The 26,092-nt window shown below is 31.4% G+C and overlaps 9 non-coding genes across 9 annotated transcripts; 2 read left to right on the plus strand and 7 right to left on the minus strand.

Moving 5' to 3' along the window:
• Positions 1–923: 923 nt before the first annotated feature.
• TRNAQ-UUG (transfer RNA glutamine (anticodon UUG)) lies at positions 924–995 on the minus strand. The gene has a single exon. It is a non-coding gene; the product is annotated as a tRNA-Gln (tRNA).
• Positions 996–6,482: 5,487 nt separating this feature from the next.
• On the minus strand, positions 6,483–6,554 carry TRNAQ-UUG (transfer RNA glutamine (anticodon UUG)). Its single transcript has one exon. It is a non-coding gene; the product is annotated as a tRNA-Gln (tRNA).
• Positions 6,555–10,384: 3,830 nt separating this feature from the next.
• On the minus strand, positions 10,385–10,456 carry TRNAQ-CUG (transfer RNA glutamine (anticodon CUG)). Its single transcript has one exon. It is a non-coding gene; the product is annotated as a tRNA-Gln (tRNA).
• A 4,530-nt stretch (positions 10,457–14,986) lies between these two features.
• Positions 14,987–15,058, minus strand: TRNAQ-CUG (transfer RNA glutamine (anticodon CUG)). Its single transcript has one exon. It is a non-coding gene; the product is annotated as a tRNA-Gln (tRNA).
• Positions 15,059–15,387: 329 nt separating this feature from the next.
• Positions 15,388–15,459, minus strand: TRNAQ-UUG (transfer RNA glutamine (anticodon UUG)). Its single transcript has one exon. It is a non-coding gene; the product is annotated as a tRNA-Gln (tRNA).
• A 254-nt stretch (positions 15,460–15,713) lies between these two features.
• TRNAQ-UUG (transfer RNA glutamine (anticodon UUG)) lies at positions 15,714–15,785 on the minus strand. The gene has a single exon. It is a non-coding gene; the product is annotated as a tRNA-Gln (tRNA).
• Positions 15,786–23,184: 7,399 nt separating this feature from the next.
• On the plus strand, positions 23,185–23,256 carry TRNAQ-UUG (transfer RNA glutamine (anticodon UUG)). Its single transcript has one exon. It is a non-coding gene; the product is annotated as a tRNA-Gln (tRNA).
• A 1,218-nt stretch (positions 23,257–24,474) lies between these two features.
• On the plus strand, positions 24,475–24,546 carry TRNAQ-UUG (transfer RNA glutamine (anticodon UUG)). The gene has a single exon. It is a non-coding gene; the product is annotated as a tRNA-Gln (tRNA).
• Positions 24,547–24,839: 293 nt separating this feature from the next.
• On the minus strand, positions 24,840–24,911 carry TRNAQ-UUG (transfer RNA glutamine (anticodon UUG)). Its single transcript has one exon. It is a non-coding gene; the product is annotated as a tRNA-Gln (tRNA).
• Positions 24,912–26,092: the final 1,181 nt, after the last annotated feature.

Consider the following 26,092-nt stretch of genomic DNA (forward strand, 5'->3'; position numbering starts at 1 on the left):
TATGTATTTGGGACAAACCTTTATATATATATAGCCCTCAACACATTTGACGATTGTGTTATGGTATCGAAAATTTAGATCTACAAAGTGGTGCAGGGTATAATATAGTCGGCCCCGCCCGACTTTAGACTTTCCTTACTTGTTTTATAATAAATCTTTTTATAAATGACCACAGAGGCCAAATTTTAACTCCGATTTAGTTGAAATTTCCACAGTGTTGTAGAATTAGCATTGTAGCTATGCGTGCCAAATTTGGTTGAAATCGGTTCAAATTTAGATATAGCTCCCATATATATGCTTTTTCTGATTTCGACAAAAATGGTCAAAATACCAAAATTTCCCTTGTAAAATCGCCACTGCTTAGTCGAAAAGTTGTAAAAATGACCCTAATTTTCCTAAACTTCTAATGCATATATATCGAGCGATAAATCATAAATAAACTTTTGCGAAGTTTCCTTAAAATTGCTTCAGATTTAAATTTTTCGCATTTTTTTTTACTAAAATTGTGTTTCAACCTAGTGAATTAGCCGACTTAAATTTTGAGTCTATAGATTTTGTAGAAGTCTATCAAATTCTATCCAGATCGAGTGATATTTAACGGATGTGATATGGTATCGACAATTTAGATCTACAATGTGGTGCAGGGTATAATATAGTCGGCCCCGCCCGACTTTAGACTTTCCTTACTTGTTTTAATTGATTACGTTCTCAGTTAATTGAATATAATTTGGTGATATAGTTTTGCTCTTTATCTTGCCACAGTCGAATTAGTGAAAATTTTGGTGGATATTGACAGTCTAGGAAATATATAATATGTTACATATGCTATCTGATAGACCTTACTCCGGTCCTTGCCCTTTAGCAATTTATTTAAATTTTTCAGACGGCAATATCACAGCCCCAAATGAGAAAAATCAATTTTCAGGTTCTACCGAGATTTGAACTCGGATCGCTGGATTCAAAGTCCAGAGTGCTAACCATTACACCATAGAACCAGTTGAGATTGTCGAAAGTACTGTTGATAGTACTATATATTTATTTATAAATTTTTATATTAATATAAAAGTGTTGCTAATTAACGATTAAGCCTATTAATTTCCATAAAAAATATTTAAAGTTATACAAATAATATGTTTAATAAACAAAAATTATAATGCAATCACAAGTATTCCCAAAAAAAATATTTACAGTTCAGCGTAAGTTTTTAGCATTTCTCAGCGCTATATTAAAGGTTCAAACGTTATTATATCTCTCAAAATTTGACTTACAAGGGAAATGTATACAAAATATTAAAAAGATAGAGGCGTATCAAAAACTTCTTTTCCCTGAAATATTTGAGGTTATTTGTACCCAGCAAAAAAGCGTAGCCAAAAAATTGAAATGAAAACGTTATTTTTGGATCCAGAAATGGTGCAAAATTGACTCATAAGGAATGAATTTTACATGAGCTTTTCATAGGCCGGAAATCATCCTTTTAAGCATTCGCTACACCGATTTCGCATTATTTCTTCCGATGTATTTCGGATTAAAAAGAAATAAAGGAAAACCTAAAAACAAATAAAATTTCCGACTTTTAATCTACACTGAAAAAAATATTTACGTTGTATTAAAGATTACGCAACCTAATTTTAAGGATGCACAATTTACACAATATTAAGGACAAATTTCTTTAAAAAAATAAAATTTGAATTAAAACAAAGATTATAATCTTTGCTTTAAAATTTTTTCTATTAAATTTATGATACACATTTTGGAAATTTGCGTCCCTCCGTTAAAGTCATATGTCTTTAAACTAAGGCACATTTTCTTCCAATATAGGCTAAGAATTATTTTGAGGATTTTGTATCTTTGGTTTAAAGTTTTGTTTTTGAATTTAAAAAAGCATTTTTTATTTTGAAATATCTGTTATAGTTTGGATTTTTAAACTGACATTGCTTTACAAAGAAAGTGAATATTCTATAAATGAGATCTTTATCCTAATTTTAATTTTATTGATCCTAAATTTAAAGCTACAAAGATATCTAAAAAATTTCCTTATTTTAAAGAAACCGCATCTTTGGCTAGGAATCAATACCAAAATCCTTAAGCGAAGGTCTAAATCGTTGGATCCAAGTGTACCCCAAAAAAGTTTTTAATACTAACAGCAAATATTTTATTGCAAATTCCACGTCTGCTGAGGAATGGGTCATGGCTCACCTTCCAAATATTGTTTTTGTATACCCTCCACCATAGGACGGGGGTATATTAACTTTGTCATTCCGTTTGTAACACATCGAAATATTGCTCTAAGACCCCATATATATATTCTGGGTCGTGGTGAAATTCTGAGTCGATCTGAGCATGTCCGTCCGTCTGTTGAAATCACGCTAACATCCGAACGAAACAAGCTATCCACTTGAAATTTGGCACAAGTAATTGTTATTGATGTAGGTCGGACGGTATTGCAAATGGGCCATATTGGTCCACTTTTACTTATAGCCTCCATATAAACGGACCTCAAAATTTGGCTTGCGAATCCTCTAAGAAAAGCAAATTTCATCCGATCGGGCTGAAATTTAGTACATGGTGTTAGCATAAGGTCTCTAACAACCATGTAAAAATTGGTCCACATCGGTTCATAATTATATATAGCCCCAAATATAAACCGATCCCCAGATTTAGCTTGCAGAGCCTCTAAGAGAAGCAAATTTCATCCGATCCGGCTGAAATTTGGTACATGGTGTCAGCATACGATCTCTAACAACAATGCAAAAATTGGTTCACATCGGTTCATAATTATATATAGCCCCCATATAAACCGATTCACCGATGTCGCTTGCGTAGCTTCTAAGAGAAGCAAATTTCATCCGATCGAGCTGAAATTTGGTACATGGTGTTAGTATATGGTCTCTAACAACCATGCAAAAATTGGTCCACATCGGTTCATAATTATATATAGCCCCCATATAAACCGATCCCCAGATTTGGCTTGCGGAGCCTCTAAGAGTAACAAATTTCATCAAACACCCATGCAAAAATTGGTCGAAATCGGTCCATAATTATATATAGCCCCCATATAAACCAATCCCCAAATTTGACCTCCGGAGCCTCTTGGAAGAGCAAAATCCATCCGATCCGGTTGAAATTTGGTACGTGATGTTAGTACATGGTATCCAACAACCATGCAGGATACCATGTCCATAATTATATATAGCCCCCATATAAACCGATCCCGAGATTTAGTTTTGGAGCCTCTTGGAGGAGCAAATTTCATCGGAGTCAGTTGAAATTTGGTACATTGTGCTAGTATATGACCGTTAACAACCATGCCTAACTAGGTCCATATCGGTCTATAGTCATATATAGCCCTCATATAAATCGATCACCAATCACACAAAAATTGTTACATATCAAGTTCATAATTGTATATAGCACCCATATAAGCGAGCCCCATTATTCCAATTCTGGCTCTCTACACTGAAAAAAAAAACATGCCCGGTTCCAAAGATTTTGTCTTTACTTTAACAATTTTGGCATTGATTCCGAGCCAAAGAAGCGGAGAATACATGTAAGGAAATTTTTAAATTTAAATTTGGGTTTTGTGTACTTGCTTCTAGGAAGCAAATTTAAATTTTTCGCTTTTTCAGATTTTTTTCTTCATATGCTATCAAAGTCCTTTAACAACGAGTTAACGACAAATTTATTTTAAAAATTAAGACTCGACTTCCAGTAAAAATTATGGAATGTTTCAAGTAAAAAACGTCTTTAAAATAAAGAGTTGAAAAACGTGTCCTATATTTGAACGATTTTTTGCTTTGTAGTCAAGATGCAAAAAGACAACAAATTTAAAGTTAATTTCATTAAATTTAAAGAATTTTTCTAAATTATTAAAGTCAAGTTGACCTTAGGCCAAAAATTTTTTCTTTCATGTTATGATACCCATTTTTAAGTCAAATCACTTAATTATAAGGACAATACGACTTCATTGAAAAGTTTATCGACTTTTGGACAAGGAAAAAACTTTATATTAGAGAAATGCGTCTTCTATGCTAAGCAAAATTTGCATTCGTATTTTAAAGACATGAAATCTTTGACCTCACGACAATATTTTTTTCAGTGAACGTACCGTGCAAAAGTCCATATCGATTCGTAGTTATTTGTAGACTTACCTATACATACCTTTTTTGACCAATATATACCACGTATGGACTAACTCACAATTTAGAAAACGCTATTAAGAAGTTTTAAGATACCTCAACCCAATTAATTCGATTGTGGATGACAGTCTTTCGTAGAAGTTTCTACGCAATCCATGGTGGAGGATACATAAGATTCGGCCTGGCCGAACTTACGGCCGTATATACTTGTTTTTACTTTATTTGTCCTTACTTTCTTTTATACACAGAAAATATGACCTCAAAAGAACTTCCAGCCAGTGAAAATTAAGTCTAGTATCCAGAAGAACAATTTCGGATGTAAATTATAAAAGTACCCAGCAAAAAAAGCGTCGCCAATAAGTAATGAAAATGTTTTTTTCACTTCTTATAATTCAATTCAATGTTTTGGATGTAAATTAAAAAATTCTGTGATATTTTATTAAATAAATAATTTTTATAATTTTTAATGGTTTTTAACGCTTGTCGGAAACGTTTGACCTGGAATATTTTCAAAAATACACAATTTTTTCAGATTGGATTTTGCATTATTTCGACAAAATTTAAATGATTTGTACCATTTTATGAATTCTTACTCTGTGTTTAACCTATTTGAAATAAAAAAGTTAAAATTATCATTTCAAAGTATGAAAAACCCACGTTATAAAAAATTGAATTAAAAGAGCTTCCTGGGTAGTTAAAATAAAGAACATCATTGGGAGTGCATCTTCTGGAAGTGCTTTAAAGTTGTGCCTTTGGAAGAACTTCCAAATTTTTTTTGCAGGGTATTAACATAGGAAGCACTTCCAATTTTTTTGGTAGATAGTTTTCCAAGTAATCTGTTGCTATGTTGTTGCTGCCTGCCAACTATCACATTGAGAGATTTACGGCAGTCAATAACCAATTTCAAGATTACGTCATAAAAATTTGATTGCGTCATAAAAGCCTCGTTGAGAGATTTGTGGCAAGGAGCATAGAACCCAAGTATTATACAGCAGACTAAATTTAAACATATATTTTTGTGGACTTTTAATAAAATAACACAAGTCAAGATATGAGAAATTTCATTTTTATAATAAGAGTATATAGTTTTGATCTACAAGAAAATGTGGCTAACAGAAATATTGGTTCTAGACACCATATAAAGGGTGATTTGTTAAGAGCTTGACAACTTTTTTTTTAAAAAAAAACGCATAAAATTTGCAAAATCTCATGGGTTCTTTATTTGAAACGTTAGATTGGTCCATGACATTTACTTTTTGAAGATAATTTCATTTAAATGTTGACCGCGGCTGCGTCTTAGGTGGTCCATTCGGAAAGTCCAATTTTGGGCAACTTTTTCGAGCATTTCGGCCGGAATAGCCCGAATTTCTTCGGAAATGTTGTCTTCCAAAGCTGCAATAGTTGCTGGCTTATTTCTGTAGACTTTAGACTTGACGTAGCCCCACAAAAAATAGTCTAAAGGCGTCAAATCGCATGATCTTGGTGGCCAACTTACCGGTCCATTTCTTGAGATGAATTGTTCTCCGAAGTTTTCCCTCAAAATGGCCATAGAATCGCGAGCTGTGTGGCATGTAGCGCCATCTTGTTGAAACCACATGTCAACCAAGTTCAGTTCTTCCAATTTTGGCAACAAAAAGTTTGTTAGCATCGAACGATAGCGATCGCCATTCACCGTAACGTTGCGTCCAACAGCATCTTTGAAAAAATACGGTCCAATGATTCCACCAGCGTACAAACCACACCAAATAGTGCATTTTTCGGGATGCATGGGCAGTTCTTGAACGGCTTCTGGTTGCTCTTCACTCCAAATGCGGCAATTTTGCTTATTTACGTAGCCATTCAACCAGAAATGAGCCTCATCGCTGAACAAAATTTGTCGATAAAAAAGCGGATTTTCTGCCAACTTTTCTAGGGCCCATTCACTGAAAATTCGACGTTGTGGCCCGTTAGTAAGTCTATTCATGATGAAATGTCAAAGCATACTGAGCATCTTTCTCTTTGACACCATGTCTGAAATCCCACGTGATCTGTCAAATACTAATGCATGAAAATCCTAACCTCAAAAGAATCACCCTTTAATATATACAGATTGATATATACCCTAACTCAATCTAGCCCTTGGTGTCTCTCCGTATGTCTATAAATTTGACTATATTTCACAAGATACAGCATCGCAATTGTTAGCCGATATTTTTTTATTTCTTCACTGGAACATCATCATCTTCAAATTTTCCACAATTTTAAACTATTTGTTCTCTAGATTTTTTTTTCGAATATGGGAATCACCACCTGTTTTTCACAAGTATTGTTGTATCAAAATGTAACCACAACTTACACTGTATTTTAAGGTTCTACCGAGATTTGAACTCGGATCGCTGGATTCAAAGTCCAGAGTGCTAACCATTACACCATAGAACCGGTTATTTTTAAACAAAAAATTTCGTAAGAAAACCTTGGAAAATTTTATATTCAATATTTTTCAAAAACTCAAAAAAAAAATCAAAATTCCAATATTCAAATTTAGCACACACACACACACATACACACAAAACTATGAGATATTTTTGAAACATATTCTCAAAAGATGAGCAATAAAGAAATCATTACCACAAAATTTAAACATCATCCACAAGCTATATGATTTTTTTGCTTTGCAAAAGAGCAGTGTAATATTTTATAGGCATTTTCTAAAAATATTTTAATATGTTTCTATAGCAATGTAAGGGAAATGTTATTCGTTTCATGTAAAATTTAATGCACAAAGTTCTATTAAGATTGCAATTCATGCTAATGACTACAGTATCTAAGGGATATAAGCATATCTGATATTAGAAAACAAAACTCTAATAAGAAAGTTTAGCTAAGCACACCTAGAGAAGGCATATGATCAGCTCAAAAAAGTTTCAAGAGAACTTTGGATGGCTCCACAGTTCCTTTTCTATGGTTTTCAAGCCAAATATAAAGGAATCACAATAAAACTCAAGCGTGCATTTCATCACGAATAACTGAAACGCTACAGATCACAATGATTTTGTAAGCATATAAACAATAAAATGAACTGGCATTGGAATAAATCTGTCAGTTGTTACACGGACGGTTTGAGAATGATAGCAATCTAAAGTTGGTTACAATCACGGTTTCCAAAGTTGGTAGAATTCTACCAAAAATGGTAGATTACTTTACTGTTTGGTAAATTGGTAGAATTCTTGATGTTTTGGTAGATTTTACAAAATATTCCACTTCAATTTTTTATAGAAATAAAAACCAAATTTCATGTAGAAAATATTTTGCCAAAAACTATTAAAAAAAAACCTTGGCAAACTTTTCTATAGAAATAACATTTTGTCAAAATTTTCTATAGAATTAAAATTTTGTTAAAAAATTTCTGTAGAATTAAAATTTTGACAAAATTTTCTATAGAATTAAAATGTTGACAAAAATTTCTACAGAAATAAAATCTTCACAAACTTTTCTATAGAAATAATATTTTGACAAACTTTTCTATAGAAAAAAATTCTGACAAACTTTTCTATAGAAAAAAATTCTGACAAACTTTTCTATAGAAATAAAATATTGACAATTTTTTTTTTGTCAATTAAAATTTTGACAAAATTTTCTATAGATTTAAAATTTTAACAAAAATTTCTACAGAAAAAAAATTTTCACAAACTTTTCTACAGAAATAATTTTTTTTCAAAATTTTCTACAGAAATAAATTTTTGTCAAAATTTTCTATAGGATTAAAATATTGACAAAATTTTCTATACAATTAAAATTTTGACAAAATTTTCTATACAATTAAAATATTGACAAAATTTTCTATACAATTAAAATTTTGACAAAATTTTCTATAGAACTAAAATTTTGTCAAAATTTTCTGTAGAATTAAAATTTTGTCAAAATTTTCTATAGTATTAAAATTATGTCAAAATTTTCTATAGAAATAAAATTTTCTACAGAAATAAAATTTTGACAAAATTTTCTATAGAATTAAAATTTTGTCAAAATTATCTATAGAATTAAAATTTTGTCAACGTTTTCTATAGAATTAAAATTTTGACAAAATTTTCTGTAGAATTAAAATGTTAACAAAAATTTTTACAGATATAAAATTTTCACAAACTTTTCTATAGAAATAAAATTTTGATAAACTTTTCTATAGAACTACAATTTTGACAAAATTTTCTATAGAATTAAAATTTTGTCAAAATTTTCTTTAGAATTATATTTTTGTCAAAATTTTCTATAGAAATAAAATTTTGTAAAAATTTCCTATAGCAATAAAATTTTTAAATATAATTTTGTCAAAATTTTTTATAGAATTAAAATTTTGTCACAATTTTCTATAGAATTAAAATTTTATCAAAATTTTCTATAGAATTAAAATTTTATCAAAATTTTCTATAGAATTAAGAATTTGTCAAACTTCTCCATAAAATTAAAATTTTGACAAAATTTTCTATAGAAATATAATTTTTTCAAAATTTTCTATAGAAATAAAATTTTGTCAACATTTTCTTCAGAATTAAAATATTGACAAAATTTTCTATACAATTAAAATTTTGTCAAAATTTTTTATAGAATAAAATATTGTCAAAATTTTCTATAGAATTAAAATTTTGACAAAATTTTCTATAGAATTAAAATTTTAACAAAAATTTCTACAGAAATAAAATTTTCACAAACATCTCTATAGAAATAAATTTTTGACAAACTTTTCTCTAGAAATAAAATTGTGACAAAAATTTCTATAGAAATGAAATTTTCTGCAGAAATAAAATTTTGACAAAATTTTCTATAGAATTAAAATTTTGACAAACTTTTCTATATAAACACAATTTTGTCAAAATTATCTATAGAATTAAAATTTTGTCAAAACTTTCTATAGAATTAAAATTTTGTCAAAATTTTCGACATAAATACAATTTTGACAAACTTTTCCATAGGAATATAATTTTGTCAAAATTTTCTATAGAATTAAAATTTTGTCAAAATTAAAATTTTGTCAAAATTTTCTATAGAATTAAAATTTTGTCAAAATTTTCTTTAGAATTATAATTTTGACAAAATTTTCTATAGAAATAAAATTTTGAAAAATTTTTCTATAGGAATATATTTTTATCAAAATTTTCTATAGAAATAAAATTTTGTAAAAATTTCCTATAGCAATAAAATTTTTAAATATAATTTTGTCAAAATTTTCTATAGAATTAAAATTTTGTCACAATTTTCTATAGAATTAAAATTTTGTCAAAATTTTCTATAGAATTAGAATTTTATCAAAATTTTCTATAGAATTAAGAATTTGTCAAACTTTTCTATAGAATTAAAATGTTGACAAAATTTTCTATAGGAATATAAATTTTTCAAAATTTTCTATAGAAATAAAATTTTGTCAAAATTTTCTTCACAATTAAAATATTGACAAAATTTTCTATACAATTAAAATTTTGACAAAATTTTTTATAGAATTAAAATATTGTCAAAATTTTCGATAGAATTAAAATTTTGAAAAAAAAAATATCTTTAGGAATATAATTTTGTCAAAATTTTCTATAAAATTAAAATGTTGGCAAAATTTTTTGTAGAATTTAATTTTTTTCAAAATTTTCTATAGAATACAAATTTTGTTAAAATTTTCTATAAAATTAAAATTTTGAAATTTGGTAGATTTTTGGTAATACTTTCTTCAAATTTTGGTAGTTTATTTTTGGCTCGAGTGGCAACCGTGGTTACAATACATACAGGTACCCTGTATATTAAGTTTTTACTACCAAACTTGAAAATGTTTTCTATAAACGAAATGGATTGTGATTTTGGGATAAAAAGAATTTGTTTTATTGAAACATAAAATTATTGATTTTGATTTTGTCAATGTTAGCTCCGAATGGATACCACAATCCTTAAGGAATGTCAAAATCTTTAATTTCAAGTAAACTTTTTTTTGACTTATAGTTCAAAACTTTTTTTCTGTATTTTGCAGATCTAATCCTAATCATGTTTCTTTTTTATTGGTTTCCAGTTTCCTATTGTATCTGGAGGAAGTTTTGACCGTATTGTCAAGAGTAGCAGCAGAGAGAGTTTTAAGAGAACATTTGAAAAGTGTTTGAAGAGAGCATAACTAACTATTATTCTCTTAAGCATATGCTTATCATATTGTGAAATCTCACAAATTTGCAAATAATTTTCCTTTACACATTTCTAAATAATTCAAAATCCCTAGCTATTGTGACAAAAATTCGCATAGAAGGTTCTACCGAGATTTGAACTCGGATCGCTGGATTCAGAGTCCAGAGTGCTAACCATTACACCATAGAACCAAGATAATGGCTCAGAAATATTTATCGCACAACAATGGGAGAGGGGGTTGATATCTAATTGCGAAACCATTAGAAATGCGTTTGTATGACGTGTCACATTAAGGGTTAGTTTTCAGAAAATGCTGATAACGCTATCTAATGAGATTTTTATAATTAATTTTAATGGTTTTAATTTAATTAACTTCAATTGAATTTCGTTTTGATTAATTAATTTTATTTTAATTAATATGTTTTAATTTAATTTTATATAATATTATTAATTACAAAAAATATATCCAACTTAATACTAATTATGAGTTTTTTTATTTAATTAATTGGTTAATATTATCTCCATATAGTTTGACATTTAATTTCTTGCAAATTAATTTATAGGAAATAGTCAATAGTTCAATCGTAGTTATTTGAACTTATTTTAGTTACATTTAAATTTATTTATTTAATTTAAAATAGTTTAGGTAGTTTAATGTAAACATTTCTAATTTTATTTTAATTAATATGGTTTTATTTAATTTTATATAATATTATTAATTACAAAAAGCTTAGCTTAGTTCTAAGTTCAACTTAAAATAAAATCAACCAGGCAAATTATTTAATTAGTATTTAATTTAAGTTTGAAATTTAAGTTTTAATCTTAAGTAATATTTGCTCAACATTATATAGTATGAAAATTTGTATGCCCTCCACCATATGATGGAGGTATACTAACTTTGTCATTCCGTTTGTAAAACATCCAGATATTAGTCTCTATTCCGCGTCCTACACAAAAACACTATTTCTAATTCAATCCCGAAATTAATTGATCCAAATAATTTTTTAATTGAAATGTCTTCAATCACGAAAGTGATAGTATCAATCACAGTTTTAATTGGCCATAAAAAAATATTTGATTAAAAAATTAATTGATTTGATTTGAAAATTTCAATCAATTTTTTTATTGATTCAATTAAAAATTTTATTGATGTTGATTGCAACATTAAATTAATTTCTTGAATTAAAAACGTAACTATTTTTAATTACTTTCTCATCTGACTTTGTGGCTTTAGTTGGTTGTTTGAAATAAATTTATATTAAAAAAAAATTAAACAAAAAATGCATCACTTTTTTAAATGACTTAGTTTTCCGAGATTGATAAAAATTGTATTAATTAATTTTTTCATTAAAAATTTAAAAAACGTCCAATCATTCACTTAATTACCTCTTTTTCTATCTTGGTTAAAAAGGTAATTGTGTCACTTAATTTATTAATTGAAAATTTTTTCAACTTCAATCAACTTTTTAATTGGAAATATTTTGGTGATATTTTTTTCAGTGTAATCGATATAGCGATGTCCGTCTGTCAAAAGCTACCTACACACAAAAATGTTTTTTTGCAATCATGAAATAAATTGATCCTATTATTATACCCTCCATCATAGGATGGGGGTATATTAACTTTGTCATTCCGTTTGTAACACATCGAAATATTGCTCTAAGACCCCATAAAGTATATATATTCTGGGTCGTGGTGAAATTCTGAGTCGATCTAAGCATGTCCGTCCGTCCGTCCGTCCGTCCGTCCGTCCGTCCGTCTGTTGAAATCACGCTAACTTCCGAACGAAACAAGCTATCGACTTGAAACTTGGCACAAGTAGTTGTTATCGATGTAGGTCGGATGGTATTGAAAATGGGCCACATCGGTCCACGTTTACGTATAGCCCCCATATAAAGGGACCCTCAGATTTGGCTTGTGGAGCCTCTAACAGAAGCATATTTCATCCGATCCGGCTGAAATTTGGTACATGGTGTTATTATATGGTCTCTAACAACCATGCTAAAATTGGTCCACATCGGTCCATAATTATATATAGCCCCCATATAAACCGATCCCCAGATTTGGCTTGCGGAGCCTAAAAGAGAAGCAAATTTCATCCGATCCGGCTGCAATTTGGTACATGGTGTTAGTATATGGTCTCTAACAACCATGCAAAAATTGGTCCACATCGGTCCATAATTATATATAGCCCCCATATAAACCGATCCCCAGATTTGGCTTGCGGAGCCTCAAAGAGAAGAAAATTTCATCCGATCCGGCTGAAATTTGGTACATGATGTTGGTATATGGTCTCTAACAACCATGCAAAAATTGGTCCATATCGGTCCTTAATTATATATAGCCCCCATATAAACCGATCCCCAGATTTGGCTTGTGGAGCCTCTAAGAGAGGCACAGTTCATCCGATCCGGCTGAAATTTGGTACATGGTGTTGGTATATGGTCTCTAACAATCATGCAAAAATTGGTCCACATCGGTCCATAATTATATATAGCCCCCATATAAACCGATCCCCAGATTTGGCTTGCGGAGCCTCAAAGAGAAGCAAATTTCATCCGATCCGGCTGAAATTTGGTACATGGTGTTGGTATATGGTCTCTAACAACCATGCAAAAATTGGTCCACATCGGTCCATAATTATATATAGACCCATATAAACCGATCTCCAGATTTGGCTTGCCTCAAAGAGAAGCAAATTTCATCCAATCCGGTTGTAATTTGGAACATGGTGTTAGTATATGATCTTTAACAAGCGTGCCAGAATTGGTCCATATCGGTCCACAATTATATATAGCCCCCATATAAAACGTTCTCCAGATTTGACCTCCGGAGCCTCTTGGAGGAGCAAAATTCATCCGATCCGGTTCAAATTGGGAACGTGTGTTAATATATGGTCGTTAACAACCATACCAAAATTGGTCCAATCACACAAAAATTGGTCCATATCGGTTCATAATCATGGTTGCCACTAGAGCCAAAAATAGTCTATCAAAATTTTATTTCTATAGAAAATTTTGTCAAAATTTTATTTCTATAGAAAATTTTGTCAAAATTTTATTTCTATAGAAAATTTTGTCAACATTTTATTTCTAGAGAAAATTTTGTTAAAATTTTATTCGGTTCATAATAAAATTTTCATCATTGTCAAAATTTTATTTCTATAGAAAATTTTGTTCAAATTTTATTCGGTTCATAATCATGGTTGCCACTCGAGCCAAAAATAATCTACCAAGATTTTATTTCTATAGAAAAATTTGTCAAAAGTTTATTTCTATAGAAAATTTTGTGAAAATTTTATTTCTATAGAAAATTTTGTTAAAATTTTATCTCTTTACTTTGTCAAACTGAATTATATACGTATTGGATCGATCTTTTTGATTTAATATATACCACGTATGGACTTACATACAATTTAGAAGATGGTGTTAGGAGGTTTTAAGATACCTTGCCATCGGCAAGCGTTACCGCAACTTAAGTAATTCGATTGTGGATGGCAGTGTTTAGAAGAAGTTTCTACGCAATCCATGATGGAGGGTACATAAGCTTCGGCCTGGCCGAACTTACGGCCGTTTATACTTGTTTTTTTAATTGAAATGTCTTCAATCACGAAAATGATAGTATCAATCACACTTTTAATTGGACATAGAAAAATATTTTATTAAAAAATTAATTGGTTTGATTGGAAAATTTCAATAAATTTTTTAATTGATTCAATTAAAAATTTAATTGATGTTGATTGCAATTTCTAATTCAATCCTGAAATTCATTGATCCAAATAATTTTTTAATTGAAATGTCTTCAATCACGAAAATGGTGTATCAATCACAGTTTTAATTGGCCATAAAAAAATATTTGATTAAAAAATTAATTAGTTTGATTTGAAAATTTCAATCAATTTTTTATTGATTCAACTAAAAATTTTATTGATGTTGATTGCAAAATTAAATTAATTTCTTGAATTAAAAACGTAACTATTTTTAATTACTTTCTCATCTGACTTTGTGGGTTTAGTTGGTTGTTTAAAATAAATTTATATTTAAAAATTAAACAAAAAAAATTCATCACTTTTTAAAATGACTTAGTCTTCCGAGATTGATAAAAATTGTATCAAATAATTTTTTAATTAAAAATGTAAAAACTTTCAATCATTCACTTAATTACCTCTTATTTCTATCTTGGTTAAAAAGGTAGCTGTGTCAATTAATTTATAAATTGAAAATTTTTTCAACTTCAATCAACTTTTTAATTGGAAATATTTTGGTGATATTTTTTTCAGTGTCATCGATATAGCGTCCTTCCGTCCTTCACAAGCTATCTACACATAAAAATGTTTTTTTTTTTTGCAATCACGAAATAAATTGTTCCAATTATTTTTTTTTTTTTCTAATTGAAATATCTTCAATCACGAAAATGATAGTATCAATCACAGCATTAGTTGGGCATATAAAAATATTTTATTAAAAAATTAATTGGTTTGATTTGAAAATTTCAATCAACTTTTTTAATTGATTCAATTAAAAATTTAATTGATGTTGATTGCAAAATTAAATTAATTTCTTGAATTAAAAACGTGACTATTTTCTGGCTTTTTGCCAACACTTGTTTTGCTTGGTTATTTGTATGATGTTGCAATAAGTAAAATATTTTATTTTTCTGAAAAAAAAACTAATTTTTATATTTTTATGCTATATCAAATCAAATAAAATAGCAGATTTCATAGGTTCTACCGAGATTTGAACTCGGATCGCTGGATTCAGAGTCCAGAGTGCTAACCATTACACCATAGAACCAGTTGATCCTAGTGTGTCTTATAAGCCTTTATTAAATAACTTATTTATTAAAAAATAGTTTTTAATTTACTCAGAACAAGTTCAACAAATATTGAAAAGTAATTAAAAACCAAAATATTATTTTGTGATATTGAAAAGTAATTAAAAACCAAAATATTATTTTGTGATTACGTTACTGTATTAAGGTCGAAGATTATTGTAAACTCGACTATTATTTATTATATGACTATATGACCATTATTATTAATTTATTTCGATTTATAATTAATATGTTTAAGTCGATTTATTATGTTTGTATTTTTTAAAATATGTGCCATTAATCGCTTATGAGGTTCTACCGAGATTTGAACTCGGATCGCTGGATTCAAAGTCCAGAGTGCTAACCATTACACCATAGAACCGGATGGTCCCAACGTGGCTTAAAAACTTTTATTGAATAACTTATTTATTTAAAAAAAAATAGTTTATAATTTACTCAGAACAAGTTCAAAACATATTGAAAATAAATTAAAAATAAAAAAAAATATTTTGTGACTACCTTACTGTATTGAAGTCGGAGATTATTTTTCATTACTATTAAATTGTCGCTTTATTATTAATTTATTTAATATGATTTATTTTTATTTTTTAAAATAAGTGCCATTAATCGCTTATGAGGTTCTACCGAGATTTGAACTCGGATCGCTGGATTCAAAGTCCAGAGTGCTAACCATTACACCATAGAACCGCTTATTAAAATACATGCAAATATATTTTTTTTTCAAGAAATAAAGAAACAATGCGGGTATATTAACTTTGTCATTCCGTTTGTAACACATTGAAATATTGCTCTAAGACCCAATAAAGTATATATATTCTGGTTCGTGGTGAAATTCTGAGTCGATCTGAGCATGTCCGTCTGTCCGTTCGTCTGTTGAAATCACACTAACTTCCAAACGAAACAAGCTATCGACTTGAAACTTGGCACAAGTAGTTGTTATTGATGTAGGTCGGATGGTATTGCAAATGGGCCATATCGGTCCACTTTTACCAATAGTCCCCATATAAAAGGACCCCCAAATTTGGCTTGCGGAGCCTCTAAGAGAAGCAAATTTCATCCGATCCGGCTGAAATTTGGTACATGGTGTTAGTATATGGTCTCTAACAACCATGCACAAATTGGTTCATATCGGTCCATAATTATATATAGGCCCCATATAAACCGATCCCCATATTTGGCTTGCGGAGCTTCTAAGAGAAGGAAATTTCATCCGATCCGGCTGAAATTTAGTACATGATGTAAGTATATGGTCTCTAACAACTATGCAAAAATTGGTCCACATCGGTCCATAATTATATATAGCCCCCATATAACCCGATCCCCCATTTTGGCTTGCAGAGCCTCTAAGAAAAGCAAATTTCATCCGATTCGGCTGAAATTTGGTACATGGGTTCAACATATGATCTCTAACAACCATGCCAAAAGTGGTCCACATCGGTCCATAATTATATATAGCCCCCATATAAACCGATCCCCCGATTTATCTTGCGGAGCCTCTAAGAGAAGCAAATTTCATCCGATCCGGCTGAAATTTGGTACATGGTGTTGGTATCTGGTATCTAACAACCATGCAAAAAGTGGTCAACATCGGTCCATAATTATATATAGCCCCCATATAAACCGATCCCCCGATTTATCTTGCGGAACCTCTAAGAGAAGCAAATTTCATCCGATCCGGCTGAAATTAGGTACATGGTGTAAGTATATGCTCTCTAACAACTATGCAAAAATTGGTCCACATCGGTCCATAATTATATATAGACCCCATATAAGCCGTTCTCCAGATTTGACCTCCGGAGCCTCTTGGAGGAATAAAATTCTTCCGATTCGCCTGAAATTTGGTACATGGTGTTGGTATATGGTCTCTAGCAATCATGCAAAAATTGGTCCAAATCGGTCCATAAGTATATATAGCCTCCATATAAACCGATCCACAAATTTGGCTTGCGGAGCCTCAAATAGAAGCAAATTTCATCCGATCCAGCTGAAATTTGGAACATGGTGTAAGTATATGGTCTCTAACAACCGTGCAATAATTGGTCCACATCCATAATTATATATAGCCCCCCTATATAAACCCATCTCCAAATTTGGCTTGCGGAGCCTCAAAGAGAAGCAAATTTCATCCGATCCGATTGAAATTTGGAACATGGTGTTAGTATATGGGCTCTAACAACCATGCCAGAATTGGTCCATATCGGTCCATAATTATATATAGCTCCCATATAAACCCTTCTCCAGATTTGACCTCCGGAGCCTCTTGGAGGAGCAAAATTCATCCGATCAGGTTAAAATTTGGAACGTGGTGTTAGTATAAGGCCGCTAACAACCATACCAAAATTGGTCCATATCGGTCTATAGTTAGGTTAGGTTAAAGTGGCAGCCCGATTAAGTTTCAAACTCACTATTCAGTCCATTGTTATATATAGCCTATCCCCAATCACACAAAAATTGGTCCATATCGATTCATAATCATGGTTGCCACTCGAGCCAAAAAAAATGAACCAACATTTTATCTCTATAGAAAATGTTATCAATAGTTTTGCTGCAAGTAGAGGATGCTGATGAGGAATGTGGTAATTCCGAAACGTGCGTCCATCCAACCATCTTGCAGTCTATAGGGCTTTGACCAAATAAATTTGACAAACATTCTTTTCCTCTGTTAATTAAGCTACACTTGTAGTTTAGTCAATGTATGGTTTTAAGCTACAAAAACAAAAAAACAACAACAACAACAATGCTTAAAGAACATTTTCTACAGAAAATTTTGTTAAAATTTTATTTCTATAGAAAATTTTGTTAAAATTTCATTTCTATAGAAAATATTGTCAAAATTTTATTTCTATAGAAAATTTTGTAAAAATTTTATTTCTATAGAAAATTTTGTCAAAATTTTATTTCTATAGAAAAATTTTGTCAAAATTTTATTTCTATAGAAAATTTTGTCCAAATTTTACTTCTATAGAAAATGTTGTCAAGATTTTATTTTGTCAAAATTTTATTTCTATAGAAACTTTTGTCAAAATTATATTAAGTATTTAATCTTAATTAATTATATACGTATTTAATCGGCCTTTTTAAGTTTAATATATATCCCGTATGGGCTACCCTGCAATTTAGAAGACGGTGTTAGGAAGTTTTAAGATACCATCGGCAAGTGTTACCACAACCCAAGTAATTCGATTGTGGATGACAGTCTTCAGTCGAAGTTTCTACGCAATCCATGGTGGAGGGTACATAAGCCTGGCCTAACTTACGGCCGTATATACTTGTTTTATTTAATATATACCATGTATGGACTTACTTACAATTTAGAAGACGGTGTTAAGAGGTTTTAAGATACCTTGCCATCGGCAAGCGTTACCGCAACCCAAGTAATTCGATTGTGGATTGCAGTGTTTAGAAGAAGTTTCTACGCAATCCATGGTGGAGGGTACATAAGCTCCGGCCTGACCCAACTTACGACCGTATATACTTGTTTTATTTATTTTTCACTCGCTATTAGTCATATCGACAAAATATATCATTATCACCAAATATTTTTGCATTATCGTTAGGGTTCTATGCTGTTAGCAATCCGGACTTTGAATCCAGTGATATTTTATCGATTTGAGAAATATCAAATCGACTATATATCTCATTACCACCAAATATTTCTGCATTGTCACTGAGGTTCAAAGGCGCAAAATAGTTAGCACTCTAAATTTTGAATCCAGCAATGGTTAAAATTGAACGAGATTAATCATGTCTATAATCTTTACAAGGTCTAAAGGGTAAAAAATTGCATATATTGTATTGAATGAATTTTATTGGAACATTTTGACCAATATAATGTTAAATAATCGAAAATGTACGATCTTCATTTAATTGAAGTAAACCGAAAATTATTATAGTGAAGGAAACTTTGTCATATAGAAGATAAACAAGGTAGGACTGATGAAACAGCTGATTTAACATATATCTAAAATTTCTTCAAACGTTTATTACATTTAAATTACGAAAATAGTAAAACGGAATTCATAATGTAATGCTATAATGTCTATCAATTAAAAACAAGTATATAAGGCCGTAAGTTCGGCCAGGCCGAAGCTTACGTACCCTCCACCATGGATTGCGTAGAAACTTCTACTGAAGACTGTCATATACACCCAGAGAAGGAATATGATCACCTCAAACATGTTTTAAGAGCAAAATGCTATTTTTGGGAGGTGACCATATAACATGGTTTTCGCAACCATGTTATTTTCTCGGAAATCATGTATCTGATTTCGGCAAGCAGGTTATATTTGACGAGAAGATAACATTTTAGTGACAAACATGTTACATGGTCACCATACAAAAATAACATTTTGCTCTTGAAACATGTTTGAGGTGATCATATTCCTTCTCTGAGTGCACAATCGAATTACTTGGGTTGCGGTAACACTTGCCGATGGCAAGGTAGTATAATTAAACTAAATAAGGCCGATTAAATACGTATATAATTAAGTTTAAAGTTTCTATAGAAATAAAATTTTGACAAAATTTTCTATAGAAATAATATTTTGACAATGTGTTCCATAAAATTAAAATTTTGGTAGATTATTTTTGGCTCAAGTGGCAACCATGAATATGAACCGATATGGACCAATTTTTGTGTGATTGGGGATCGGCTATATATAACTATAGACTGATATGGAACCACGTTGCAAATTTCAACCGGATCGGATGAATTTTGCTCCTCCAAGAGTCTCCGGAGATCAAATCTGCACGCAGAGAAGAAACATGATTGTCACAATCATATTCGAAGAGCAAAATAATATGATAGCAGCTATTTTTGCGGCGACCATGTAACATTTTAACCTGCAACCATGTTGGCTCAGTGAACATGGTTCTAAGAAAAATACAATTGTCCTCATCTAAAATGTTATTATATTGATAAAAAGAATTTTGTTTGAATGAAAAGGCAATGGTCACGATTTAAAATGTTATGTTATTCATTAAAAATGTTTTTCTTCTAGTTAAAAGAACATGGTCACAACCTAAAATGTTTTGATCTTTATGAAAAAACTTTTTTCATCGTCGAAAAAAGGACGCCACTTGAGAAAAGAAAACACAAAATTAAATTTATTTGTTTGTTTTTATTTATTTATAAACTAATTCGTTGTTTTTTTGTATTTATAATGCCGTTCAAGCAAACATCATATATTTTTACACACTCTATTTTATTTCAATTTCAACAATAAGTACTTATTCCATATTTACATCGTGCCCATCAAATGTACAAACGCAGACATCATGTAACTGCAAATAAAAATAAATGATCCATATAGCAAAATGCAGAACAAAAAACAGGTACATTTTTCAATTACACTTTCCTTTTTTGTGTTCACATAAAACCACGTGCCACTTCTGAATAAATAAATTAACACAAAACACAGTAAATCCGTATTATCCGTCCATTCCAAGAAACAATCAACACACGACTGACGCGCAAAATGAAAATCGTGTGCTCAATGTTTTTATAATATTCTTGTCGCTGCAAAAAAATTAAAAAATTAAATGGTCACAAAAACAATGTACATGGTCTTTATGGCCATGTAATGGTTGTAGACATGTCTATACGTAAACTATAAAAATACTTTTTTCTCTGCAAAAAAGTAAAAAAATTGAATTGTCAGGTACATGATTTTCCTGACCATATAATGGTCTCAAATTCTATCATTTAAATAATAGAACATGTTTGCGGCGTTTGAGAACCATTTAAATGCTTATTGCCAACATATATTTTTCTCCGCTCGAAAATTATTTTTACAAAGACAAAATACATGGTTTTCGCGACAATTACATACTCTAAATAAGCATTAAATGGATGCGGCAACCATGTCCAAACATGTTTTTTCTGTGCGTGTGGGGAACGGTTTATATGGTGGCTATATATAATTATGGACCGATATGGACCTATTCTTGCGTGTTTGTTAGAGACTACACTCTAACACCATGTTCCAAATTTCAACCGGCTCGGGTGAATTTTGCTCTTGGAGGAGCACAAATCTGGGAATCGATTTATATGCGGGCTATATATAATTATGGACCGATATGGACCAATTTTTGCATGGTCATTAGAGAACATATACCAACACCATGTACCAAATTTCAGCCGGATCGGATGAAATTTTCGTTTCTTAGAGGCTCCGCAAGCCAAATCGGGGTATCGGTTTATATGGGGGATATATATAATTACGGACCGATGTGGACCAATTTTTGCATGGTTGTTGGAGACCATATACTAACACCATGTACCAAATTTCAGCCGGATCGGATGAAATTTGGTTCTCTTAGAGGCTCGGCAAGCCAAATCGGGGGATCGGTTTATATGGGGGCTATATGCAATTATAGACCGATATGGACCAAGTTTTGCATGGTTGTTAGAGACCATATACTAACACCATGTACCAAATTTCAGCCGGATCGGATGAAATTTGCTTCTCTTAGAGCAATCTCAAGCCACATCGGGGGATCGGTTTATATGGGGGCTATATATAATTATGGACCGATGTGGACCAATTTATGCATGGTTGTTAGAGACCATATACTAACACCATGTACCAAATTTCAGCCGGATCGGATGAAATTTGCTTCTCTTAGAGTCCTCGCAAGCCAAATCTGGGGATCGGTTTATATGGGGGCTATATATAATTATGGACCGATGTGGACCAATTTTTGCATGGTTGTTGGAGACCTTATACTAACACCATGTACCAAATTTCGGCCGGATCGGATGAAATTTGCTTCTCTTAGAGGCCTCGCAAGCCAAATTTGGGGGTCCGTTTATATGGGGGCTATACGTAAAAGTGGACCGATATGGCCCATTTGCAATACCATCCGACCTACATCAATAACAACTACTTGTGCCAAGTTTCAAGTCGGTATCTTGTTTCGTTCGGAAGTTAGCGTGATTTCAACAGACGGACGGACGGACATGTTCAGAACGACTCAGAATTCCACCACGACCCAGAACATATATACTTTATGGGGTCTTAGAGCAATATTTCGATGTGTTACAAACGGAATGACAAAGTTAATATACCCCCCATCCAATGGTGGAGGGTATAAAAAATCATGTAGTGATTCACTTTAAAAATTAAATTTAGCAGAAATGTATACATAAAGAAGAGTTTTCTTTTCTAAGGAACTAAATTTTAGACAAAGTAAAAAAAGACAAAAACAACAACGTGTTGATGATTCTGAGCGGTGTTTGCAGCTGTTAACCTGAGTTTTTCCGTCGATATGTGACAATGGATGAAACATGGTTCCATCACTACACTCCTAGAGTCCAATCGACAGTCGGCTGAGTGGACAGCGACCGGTGAACCGACTCCGAAGCGTGGAAAGACTCAAAAGTCCGCTGGCAAAGTAATGGCCTCTGTTTTTTTGGGATGCGCATGGTATAATTTTTATCGATTATCTTGAAAAGGGAAAAACCATCAACAGTGACTATTATATGGCGTAATTGGAGCGTTTGAAGGTCGAAATAGCGGCAAAACGGTCCCATATGAAGAAGAAAAAAGTGTTGTTCCACCAAGACAACGCACCGTGCCACAAGTCATTGAGAACGATGGCAAAAATTCATGAATTGGGCTTCGAATTACTTCCCCACCCACCGTATTTTCCAGATCTGGCCTCCAGTGACTTTTTCTTGTTCTCAGACCTCAAAAGAATGCTCGCAGGGAAAAAAGTGGCTGCAATGAAGAGGTGATCGCCGAAACTGAGGCCTATTTTGAGGCAAAACCGAAGGAGTACTACCAAAATGGTATCAAAAAATTGGAAGGTCGTTATAATCGTTGTATCGCTCTTGAAGGGAACTATGTTGAATAATAAAAACGAATTTTGACAAAAAAAATGTGTTTTTCTTTGTTAGACCGGGGACTTATCAGCCAACCTGTTATTTGATTCATGGTGGTGGGTATTTAAGATTCGGCCGTGCCGAACTTAATGACATACATACTTAATATTATTTTAAATAAATAACATTTAAAATTTATTTAAAGTGAAAAATTGAAAAAATTATTGCTAAATTGATTAGAAGTGTTAACGCGACCTATACGGTTCTATGGTGTAATGGTTAGCACTCTGGACTTTGAATCCAGCGATCCGAGTTCAAATCTCGGTAGAACCTATGTTTTGTGAGAACAATTAAATAAATACCAAAAGATTTAGATATTTCTCCTGAGCTCTGGCGGAAATCATTATCCTATATAGTGGTGCTTATATGGGTTATAGTTTCTTTGTTCTGCATAAAAATAGTCGAACCATAATTAATGATTATTAAAAAAATTAATTAAATCGATCCGATCCCATTAAAATTCAGTAGAATTTCTCCTATCCAATATTCCTATGAAAAATTGTCAATATCGATTAAAAAGTAGATATACAGTGAAACCTCTCTGAAGTCGAACCACAGTGTCCAATTTCGAAAGGTTAATTTTACTGTGATATTGCAATATAACATATTATATTGCATCACAGGAAAATTGTCAAAATTTGAGAGGTGTGCGATTTTCAGAGGGTCCGATCGATCCGATCCCATTGAAATTTAGTAGAATTTTTCCTATCGAATATTCCTACGAAAAATTGCAAATATCGATTAAAAAGTAGATATACAGTGAAACCTTTCAGAAGTCGAACCACAGTGTCAAATTTCGAAAGGTTAATTTTACTGTGATATTGCAATATCACATATTATATTGCATCACAGGAAAATTGTCAAAATTTGAGAGATGTGCGATTTTCAGAGGATGCAAGATTGGGAAGTTTCACTATAGCTGCATTAATTCCCATTTCTATATATGTGGAAAAATCTCCTTTGTTCGACCCACTTGAAATTCGATACCGATCGTCTGTCTGACGATCACAAACAAAATGGGTCATATACACCCAGAGAAGGAATATGATCACCTCAAACAAGTTTTAAGAGCAAAATGTTATTTTTGGGTGGTGACCATGTAACATGGTTTTCGCTGCCATGTTATTTTCTCGGAAATCATGTATCTGATTTCGGCAAGCAGGTTATATTTGACGAGAAAATGACATTTTAGTGACAAACATGTTAGTGACCATGTAACATGTTTGTCACTAAAATATCCAAATTAACATTTTGCTCCTGAAACATGTTTGAGGTGATCATATTCCTTCTCTGCGCGTAGGGGTCCACATCACCAGTTATCTAAATTTATTTGTTGTCCTCGATATGAATGCTTCTTCCGATCTACTTGAACCTCAACAAATGAAGTCATCTTATAACATGGTGACCACGCCAAATCTTATGTATCCCCACTTAAGATTTGACCACGGATCAATTCATTAGTGTTTTACTATTCCTTAATTATATGTATAAGGTTCTATGGTGTAATGGTTAGCACTCTGGACTTTGAATCCAGCGATCCGAGTTCAAATCTCGGTAGAACCTATATATTGTACGAATAAGAATTGGACCAAAAATTCGAAAAGGAGCGATCGCATAGAATGAATTCTCTCTTGACCAAAGTATCTAACCCCGTACAGAAAATGTCAACTCTACAGAACTCTCCGAAAATAAAATCGAAAAACTCCACCTATATGATGAGATTATTAATCAGCAAGCTTTCATACCCATTTTGAAAGTGCTGAAAATTCACATATTATTTTACCCACTCTTGTCTAGGCGATAATAATATATATCGCTAATGAAATAAAATGTCATCTCTTGTAAGACCTGTTTCAAGGTTCTACCGAGATTTGAACTCGGATCGCTGGATTCAAAGTCCAGAGTGCTAACCATTACACCATAGAACCATTTATATCAAAATTGGTCATACACTGCAACGAAAATTCGTTTATATTAAATTAAAATTAAGAAAATACTATTCTCTTTATATTTGATATTAAAATATATGTTTCCATATTTTTGCAAAGTTTTTAATTGGATACACAAAATTTGTATATTTCGTATACACAGGTGGATCTATTGAAAAACTGTTGACAATGCATTTTTGAATAGAATTTTGGCAAGATAGACTTTTATATAAAAATATCATTGACTGGGAAATGCAGCAATATAAAGCGCTAAATTTGTTTCATTTTTATACCCTCCACCATAGTTAGGATGGGGGTATACAAACTCTGTCATTCCATCTTAATATTGGTCTCAGACCCCATAAAGTATATATGAAAAAGTGAAATTCTCAGGCGAGTGGCTGTCCGTCCATCCCTTGGAATCACGCTAACTTCCAAACGAAACAAACGTTCGACTTGATACTTGGCATGATATTGCAAATATCAGCCCATAGCCCTCATATAAATAGAATCCTCATGGATAAAAAAAAGTTCATCCGATTCGGTTGAAATTTGGCCCCCCAATTATCATGCTGATATTGGTTCATATCAGCGCATAATTACCCAGCAAAAAAAGCGTCGCCAAAAAAAGTAGTGAAAATGTTCTTTTTGGATCCGGAAGTGGTGCAAAATTGGCGCAGAAGCGATGAATTTAACATGGGCTTGTCATAGGACGGAAGTCCTCCATTCCAACGGCTGTTGACTGAATTTGCATCACTTCTTTAGGTTTGATCCGACTTCAATGTTTTTAATGTAAATTAAAAAATTTTGTGATATTTTGTCAAATAAATAATTTTTATAATTTTTTATAATTTTTTATGGATTCTAAAGCTTGTCGGAAACGTGTGACCTCAAATATTTTCAAAAATTCACAATTTTTTCGTATTGGATTTAGCATTTTTTTTTCGACAAAATTTAAATGAGTTGTACCACTTTATGAATTCTTACTCCGTTTTTAACCTATTTGAAACAAATAAAGTTAAAATTACCCATTAAAGGTATGAAAAAACGAAGTTATAAAAAATTGAATCAGAAGAACTTCCTGGGTAGTTAAAATAAAGAACATCATTGGGAGTGCATCTTCTGGAAGTGCTTTTAAAGTTGTGCCTTTGGAAGAACTTCCAATTTTTTTTTTGCTGGGT

Source organism: Haematobia irritans, chromosome 2, assembly GCF_050003625.1.
Source record: "Haematobia irritans isolate KBUSLIRL chromosome 2, ASM5000362v1, whole genome shotgun sequence".
NCBI lineage: Eukaryota > Metazoa > Arthropoda > Insecta > Diptera > Muscidae > Haematobia > Haematobia irritans.